The sequence below is a fragment of the Hyperoodon ampullatus genome (assembly GCF_949752795.1).
Source record: "Hyperoodon ampullatus genome assembly, chromosome: 10".
Lineage (NCBI taxonomy): Eukaryota > Metazoa > Chordata > Mammalia > Artiodactyla > Ziphiidae > Hyperoodon > Hyperoodon ampullatus.
This window is the reverse complement of record NC_136923.1, coordinates 100,814,436-100,822,813: the sequence shown is the minus strand read 5'-3', so window position 1 is coordinate 100,822,813 and position 8,378 is coordinate 100,814,436. Positions and strand designations below refer to the sequence as shown.

The 8,378-nt window shown below is 51.5% G+C and overlaps 1 protein-coding gene across 1 annotated transcript in view; it reads left to right on the top strand.

Annotated features, from left to right (window-relative positions):
• Positions 1-573: 573 nt before the first annotated feature.
• The window catches only part of RREB1 (ras responsive element binding protein 1), a 137,333-nt gene continuing 129,528 nt past the window's right edge, over positions 574-8,378 (top strand). The window contains exon 1 of the mRNA XM_079713748.1: positions 574-771. The gene's annotated coding sequence lies outside the window, so the exon portion shown is untranslated. The remainder of the gene's footprint in view (positions 772-8,378) is intronic.

Below are 8,378 nucleotides of genomic sequence, written 5' to 3'. Positions count from 1 at the left end.
AACAAGTTTGCATCTCTCCTCGTTCTCTCCCCGAAGCCCACCGGTCCCCACTGCATCATGCCTGGGAGCCAAGCGCCCTGCCCGGCCGTAAGTACGCGCCCGAGGTTCCGGCTCGCGGTCCTTGGGTGGCAGCGAGATGTCTGGGGCTGAGCGGGAGCGACCTTTTAAAGAACTTTTGGGGATGGGGAGGGTGAAGTCTGCAGAGCGCGTTGTACTTTTTAAACTCAGCGTTTCCCGGAGCCGAGGACCCGAGCGCCCCACGCCGCGCTACGTGCGCTCGGGGCGGTGGGGCCGGCCTGGGATGAGCTGGGCAGCCCTCTCCCCTCCGGCTGCGCGCCGGGCCGCTCCTCCTCCTCTTCCCCCTCCTCCTCCTCCTCCTCCTCCTCCTCCTCCCCTTCCTCCGCTCCTTTTCCCCTTCCCGAGCTGCCGGCTCTGCCAACCAGCTCCCAGCGCGAGCCGCCGCGGCCGCTGCAGCGCCCCGCCGCCAGGACCTGATGCGCATCCATATTAGCCGTCCGAGCGCAGGAATCCGGCCCGACCCGCGCCGCCGCACCCGCCGCGGAATTTATTTTTAACCAGCACCGCCGGGACTCGGATGGTGCGCGCACCGCCGGCCAGAAACATCTTACCAGCGCTGCTCTCCATCTTCCGCCCTCTCTCCCCCGACATCCTCCCCCCCCATGTGGGAGGGGAAACTTTTCTCCTACATACTTTCGAGTCCCTCTCGGGCCGAGGAGCGCGGAGATGACGGCGCCCGCCCGCCGCCGCAAGGTATCCGGGGGTGCCCGCTCGGGGTGCCCGCCTGGGGTGCTGGCTCGGGGGTGCCCGCCGGGGCCGCGCGGTGGGAGCATCCGCCGCGCCCTGCTCTGCGGACTTTGATCCTCCCGGGCGGACGGCGCCGGCCGGGAGGGGGCCGCGGGCAGCCCAGCGCCCTCGCCGTTCTCGGCTCGTGGCTGGTGGTCACGCCGACCACCGCCCCCGGGTGACTGGGCGGGGGGCGGGGATCGCGTCCGCGCGTATTGTTCCCTTGCCCTTCCGTTGGCGGTGTACGTGTTTTCGTGGGAGCCATCGGTGTGGAGCGGAGCCTGCATCGCGGGGGCGGGGGGGGGGGGGACCTCGGCGCCCGGCGCCGTCACGAGCACAGGAAGGAGGCCGGGAGCATCCGAGGCGGGGCTGGCCGCCGGCGCCCGCTTCGCCGCCCAGCTGTGGAGCGCGCTCGGAAACTTTTGTCCGCTGCCCGCTGGACCAATTTTTTTGCGAGTTGTGGGTCTTCTCTGTCTCCTCCCGTCCCGGCCCGCAGAGCCGAGCAGGGGCGGTGGCGGGGGGCGGCGTCGAGGGGCTGAAGACCCAGTGAGCCCCCAGCCCCCCGCCTCGGCCCGGTCCCCCGCGCCCCCTCCCCGCTCGCGGTCTCTTAGGAAACTGCGACCTTAATGGTTGCTAAGGAGCAGGGGAGGTCCTTCCAGTCGCCAGCCCCCTCCCTGGAAGCGGCGTGTTTTCTGGACGGGGCCGAGGGTCGCGTCGAGGATGTGGGGACTCGCTCCCCGCCGCCCGCGGGGCCCGGGAGGCGCGTGAGTGAGGGGCGCGGCGGCCGAGCCCACTTCTCGTTGGGGTCACTTTGCTTTTCCGGCGGGGTTGGGGGGGGAGGGCAGAGGAGGGGCGCGGGGACCGGCCGGCGGGCGGGCGGGTTGACAGGCGCCGCGTGCAGCTCGCGTCCAGCGTCCGCGGTGCATCCGCGATGGGTTATAAAGGAGCAGGAAAGTATTTCTCCTTGCTCAGCAGATTTGCCCTCCCTCGCTCCTTACTGGTTAGAAGATAGAACGTGAGCCCAGATCCGGACGAGCAGTTCACATTCCATTACGAAATTCTACACGGCTTCAGAGCCAGCAGCAGGACACATTCGGGGCACTTTGGAGTTTTTTCGGCTTCTTTTTTGGGGATGGTGGTGGTGGAGAGAGATAGGAAGGTGAATAAAAAATATCGGTTTGGGATATGCTGAAAAACCTGTCCGATGGTTTTCACCAGAAGAAAAATTCACCCCGTGCTTGTTTTAGCGTTTAGGTTTAAAAGCCAGTGGAAATAAAGTTTGCCCGTTGGATAGGGCTGCTGGAAATAGCGAGGTATTTCTGTCCTGAAGAGGAGGCTTGAGGTGATTTGTGCAAAGGCTGAGTTGTTCACGTGCATCCCATATTTTTGAGGTCGTTTTCTTTTAGATAGGCAGTGGTGTGTGCATGCGCGTGAGTGTATTCTGAAATAAATTTAATTGATGTGGAAAGTGGAGAAAAGGGAACTGCAAAGAAAAGAATGTTTTTTGTTTTGTTTTGGGGGTTTTGTTTTTGTTTTTGTTTTTCTTCTCCCCATGGCCCTTAAAAAGCATCCTCTAGGTCTGGTGCCTTTTCGAGTAGGCAGGTATGGGTCTAAGACATAATGTAACCCGGAAGTCTTAAGTTAGAGGCTGAAGTCTTGGCTGAAACTTCTTTTTTTCTCTCGCTTTCTTTTTTTAAACGTTTAGTTCTTCCTTCAAGAGTCACACAGAACTTTTGAAGGAATGGGTTCAAATTATTCTTCAATCAATTTATGTAAAGGTGAGCCACTACCCTTTGCAGGGAGCTTCTGGGTACCGCTGATGGATCTTGCTTTGATGTGTTTTGAGCTTTGGTTACACTGATGAATTAAACATTTGAATGGCTTTTATCAAGTTTTAAATGTGTGAAAAAACACCTTCCTTCCCGCTCCCCCCCACTTTTACAAAAGAAAGGGAGAGCCCTTTGATTTGGTTATTTGTTTACCTTGTGGTCCATTTTAGGTTGTTAATGAACTTGCACTATTTTATAACTCTTAAAAATACTGCTAAACAGGTTGCATTTTAGGATGTTTTGTTTTTAAAGAGGATTTGCTGGTTATGTGATACTCTTAGGAAATGCTGCTGACGTGTACTGTTCTATGGCATATCATTCTCTGCGTTTTTCTAGATACCACTTTTTTTCTCATCAGAAATTCAGAGCCTCAGCCCTTATGGCAGACAAGTGTTTGTTGTGTGATGGGGAAGATGGGTCTGACTCAGCTGGCACAGGTGGGGCATCCATTCCTAACTATCTGCATCATCTAACAAATGACCTTTTGATGGAAGGGTCTTTTATTTTAGAAGGAGGAAAATACACCTACCTCGTTTAGTCGGCATGCCATCCACAGTTATTGATTGGTTGGTTCCCTGCTGTATGCCAGGCCCTACGTAGTTGCCATTATGTGGCTTGCATTTTTACTCAATTTTGAACTGCTGTGCTGGTCCACTTGCTAAGATCAGTTTGGAAGTTTTTGCTAGCTGTGTTATGCTCAGTTGTTAACATCATGTATTATCTTCAGTGAAGGAAATTTCCTGGTTAATGAAACTAAGAAAAAATTCTACCCTTCTAGGGTTTTGTATGGCATAATTAATATAAATTTTAACTCCTACAGAAATTGATTAAACGTGCTCGCTAGAAGTAGTCAGAAGTGAATCCTTTTGATGTTTCTATTCATTATCCTTTTGAAAAGTAGGTGGTGCTTAAAAGGTCATAGGATAAGGGTTGCTAAGCAGCTAAACAGAAGGATGCTAAAATTAACCAAAGCATTTTTGAAAGGGAGTCCTTCCCTGTTTTACATTATTTAACTAGATTTAATTAATTTCTGAGTTCTCCATGTCCTTTGACCTAGGAAAGTAGGATGTTAATTTTGTTTTGTTTTTGTTATCACATTTAAATAGCCTCTCTTTTGTAAGTGTCTTTTAATTGAAGTTCATGCTCTCTGACCAGCTCTGGTGTCAGATGGCAGCTTGTCTGGGTGGACTTCTTCCCTTGCTACCTGCGTGTTTGGGTTAAATCCTCCCAGGGAAATGGCGTGTAGCACCACCTTATTTCATTTATTAATAACAGATTGTTTAGTTCATTTTGGAAAACCTACCTAATCCATGAAGTGATGTCCTATTTTGCTCTTTATTAAGCAGGTTCGTATCCAAAAGATAGAAATGCAATAGAGTATCAATAGAACAGAGGCAATATAGTCCCCCGATCACAGGACAATGGTCTTCTTCCCCCTTTACTGAGATTAGATTAAGTTTTGATAGGGCTCCTCCTTCGCACTCCACCTCCCCATCTCAGTTTATTTCAGAACACTTCGTGATACCTTTTTGAAAATAATGACATTAGGCGTAGAGTATCTTTGGAACCAAGTGTTGGAAAGCAACACTTTAAGGATCTTGGGGTTTTTCAGCGAGATAAAAGGGTTGCAATCTAACCGAAGCCATGGTTGCTAACCATCCTCTCTCGGTTGAAGGGCAAGCTCACTCTAACTCAGAAGTTTCCCTTCCTCAAGATTACTTGTGTACATCTGACCTACTGAACGGGCAAAGTTGAGTAATGTGTTTTATAGCCAAATATAATTAAGAAATTAGATGGGTTTTTTTGGGGTGTGGGGGAAGGAGGCAGGGTAAGTGAGTTTTCTCTCTCTCTTTTAGACTTAGAAAGTGGTTTTTGAGTAGAAATAGCTATGGCTGTCTTCAAAAAGCAGGGGTCAGCCTGTGATTTCCACGCCCTTGGGGGCCTCCCCATAAATCAGAGGTAAAAGGTGTACCATCTGAAACGCAGAGGCAGGCATACGATGTGCTTTCTGAAATGCATCACTTCTTTTTAATTTCCCCTGCTCCCATGGAAGGCAGAATACAGAGAGGAAAGCCATCTGCGTTGTTTTCATGATGACCGAGGTGGGAGTGAGGAAGATGAGGCGCGAGGGTGACAGACTTTTTCCTTTTCTGTTAGCTTGTCCTCTGGGACAGGGTCACCACTGTGCTGGTCTCTGTTTCCCTCATCACCTTCCCTGGGTGTCCCTGTCCGAGTGTAGCTGGCGTTGGTTGGTGGAGATGGGGGGCGGGGGGAGAGCCTGGGAGGAGGGCGCAGGGAGCTCTCCCTTCCAGCTACTGGTGCATCTTGTTTCTGATGGTACTTCGGGCACAGGTGAGCCAGTCTGCCCATCAGTAAAGGTGGCTGCCAGTGAATAGGTGCTTTAGACAAAAGAAGTGGGAGAGGGTGGAGACTGTTTGTTCAGTGTGATTCAAGCAAGCCGTGCTAATAGAACTTGAAAGCCTCTGTAAAGTCCCAGCGTCTGGGTACGGGCTACTCCTGCGGGCCTTTCAGGCTCGGGGAGGGCGGGTGGTCCCGATAGGGTGGAGAAAGCCCAGTCAAAAGCCCCACCACATTCTTTGTCAGCCAGCCAGACTGCAGAGAAAAAGTCTCAGTGGGGGTAATTAGATAAAGCTTTTAAATGGCTCTATTTGTTTTTCCCCTGCCTAGCTTGGTATCTCATCTCTCCACCCCCTCTTTCAGAGACTGCGGGGTAAGATGGCTTTAAGAATGTTGGAGGCTTTTAGTGGTTTCACTACTTGTGAAATTTCATTTTTCATTGGGGCAGACTCTGGACAAAGTTAACTGCACCCTGCTTTTGTGAAGGCCTTGAACAAAGATTCGAATTTGATCCTCAGAGCAGCATGGTGAGGGCTGGGTGGGTGTATTAACCCATTTTCCAGCTGTGCCAACTTCCACGCGGTGGCTGGTAATAAATCAGGCCCAGGACCCAGAACGCCCAGCCCCAGCCTCAGTCCAAACAACACCTGCTTTTTCAAGTCAGCTTGGCCTCAGAAGACAGAGCATTAAATATACAGGGCCTGTTGATCTGTGTGTGTGCTTTTTAAATGAGACCAGATCCTTTCACAATAATGCTGTGGTTGAACGTGAAGATGTAAGGCAATTGGAAAAGAAACTTTTTAGCCTTTGCCAGCATTTCTCTTGAGGAATGTGATTATAGGCATTCTTTTCAGTAGGTTTTATAGGCATTTTTTTTCAGTAGGTTTTCTACCTCATGGGATCATTGTAAGGATAAAATAAATGTTCCAGAAAGTCAAAATCTATATATGGAAGAAAGTGGTGTATTTTAAGCTCAGGAAGCTTTGTGGGTATCCACTCTGGATTTCCTTTCCAGAATTGTGCACAACTCCAGTACTCAGGCAGAGTTTATGTTTGCTTCGAGCGCCTGGAGACAAACAGGCCAGCAAATTCTTCTTCATGGAGTTCACTTAGGGATGGATTTTAAGGGAAAGGCAGGTGGTAAGCTTTGGATGCCCCCTTTAAAGCAGTAGTTCTCAGCTTGGTGGTTCCCCGCCCTGGGGGCATCTGGCAAAGTCTGGAGACACTTTTGATTGCCTTGCTGGGGGGGTTGGGGGTGCGACTGGCCTCTAGTGGGTCGAGGCCAGGGGTGCTGCTGCCCGTCCCACAATGCACCTGAAGGCCCCACAGCTAAAGGATTATCCAGTCCCGAATGTCAGTAGGTGGAGGGTAAGAAAGCCTGCTCTAAAGGTACAGGAGTCAAGGCCTGTGTCACGTGTGCACGCAGCCTGGCGTTCTCACTGTACCGCACGTGGCATATTTGGGGATCTGGAATTTCGTAGAGCGAGTAAGCTCTCCTTACAGGCCTGTAAGGTGCTGTGGTTGGCAAGTTCAAGGCTTCCCAGAAGATTGGGGGTTGGGGAAAGCAGTTAAGTGGCGTTACATGTATTTAAAAACGCTGTAGTAAATATAAGTTCCAGAACTCGTCTGCTTCTAAAACAAACCAGATACATTGGCGCTGGGGAGCTGCTCTGGTAGGTGGCACTTCTTCACTTATTTAGGTAACTAGCTCCGGCGCTGTCATCTGCCACTTCTCCCTCGTGTTTGAAGTTATGTGGAGGGTACCCCCATACCCCCCTATTTTTTTGCTCAGTGTTTGAATTAGCCCTTACTTGCTTGACAGTTAATGTTTTTTGCCCTTGTAGTCTCCCTTATTTTGTTTTCTTAAGTTTTTGCAAAATTCTTACATAACTCTCCACCTTTTTTTTTTTAATTTATTATTTATTTATTTATTTATTTATTTATTTGGCTGCGTTGGGTCTTCGTTGCTGCACGCAGGCTTTCTCTAGTTGTGGCGAGTGGGGGCTATTCTTCGTTGCAGAGCACAGGCTTCTCACTGCGGTGGCTTCTCTTGTTGCGGAGCACGGGCTCTAGGTGTGCGGACTTCAGTAGTTGTGGCTCGCAGGCTCAGTAGTTGTGGCTCGTGGGCTCTAGAGCACAGGCTCAGTAGTTGTGGCACACGGGCTTCGTTGCTCTGCGGCATGTGGGATCTTCCTGGCCCAGGGCTCGAACCCGTGTCTCCTGCATTGGCAGGTGGATTCTTAACCACAGCGCCACCAGGGAAGCCCTCTCCACCCTTTTTATAGGGCAGTGTTGGGAGCCCGGTCTTCTGTCCGTATATCTCCTCTTGAGCAGGTGGCTGGCAGGCTGCTGCTTTACCAGGGAAGGTTGGGGAGGGATCAAGGGAAGAGACGGTGGTGATTTTATGTTTTGGGGACTTGCGGACCTCAGATGCATGGAAAGGTGGTTGATTGAAAGAAAAATAAAATGTGGTATACAAACATTAAACTGCATTTCCTTGGACCAGACATGTCTAGGACAGTGGCAGGAGCCATCTTTTAGCCACAGGTGCCACTTGCCTGACCCTTGTCCTGGTCCACCCCACCCCCCATCTTACAGGCAGGAGGCCAGGAGGAAGCTTTGGAGCAAGAAGAAAAGGCAGGAAGAGAGGGGGATGATTCCAGAACGGTCTGGGCTCCCACTTACCTAAGAGAAAAGTTTAACGCTTACAGGCAGCTTTCTTTACATCCTAACCCGAGGACAGACTGTCAGGGTCCCGTTCACGTCCCTCTGGGCCGATGGTGTCAGTGACCTGTTGGGAAGCTGGCTTTGCCAGCCCACGCCTGGTGTAGTAAGAGCTGTGCCTCTGGTTCTTTGCTGCCCTCTCCTCCAACCCGTAAACTGGGCGGTCCCTGCTCCCGCTCTCCATTTACAACTTCTGCCAGGCTGGGCATCACCTGCAGGTGTGTTGGAGGGAAGTTGCAGGAAGAAAAGTCTCTCCCCCACTTCTAGAAGGTGAGCTGAAACTCACCATCCACCCAGCCTCCCAGGCCAGTCCCTGACTCTGGTCTCTCTCTCAGCTGCCAGCAGTCACCAGACCCTCCTCGAAACCCTGGTCCAGTCTGACTCTGGTGTTGCCTGCCCCACTGTCCTGACCCAGGCCCTCATCATGTCACAAGCGCCTCCCAAGTCAATTTCCTGCCCCCTTTGTCTCCCTCCTCCAGTCTGCCCTCCACTCGGCTTGAACACTATAGCTGCACATGGGGTTTGCCTGCTGCTGAAAAACGTCTCATGGCCCCCTGTTGTCCGCAGGAAGAAATCCAAACTCCTCAACTTGGCACACGAGGACCTCCACCGGCAGCTCCCAGACTGTCTTCCTAGTTTTAGTCCTTCTTACTCTCCCTGCAG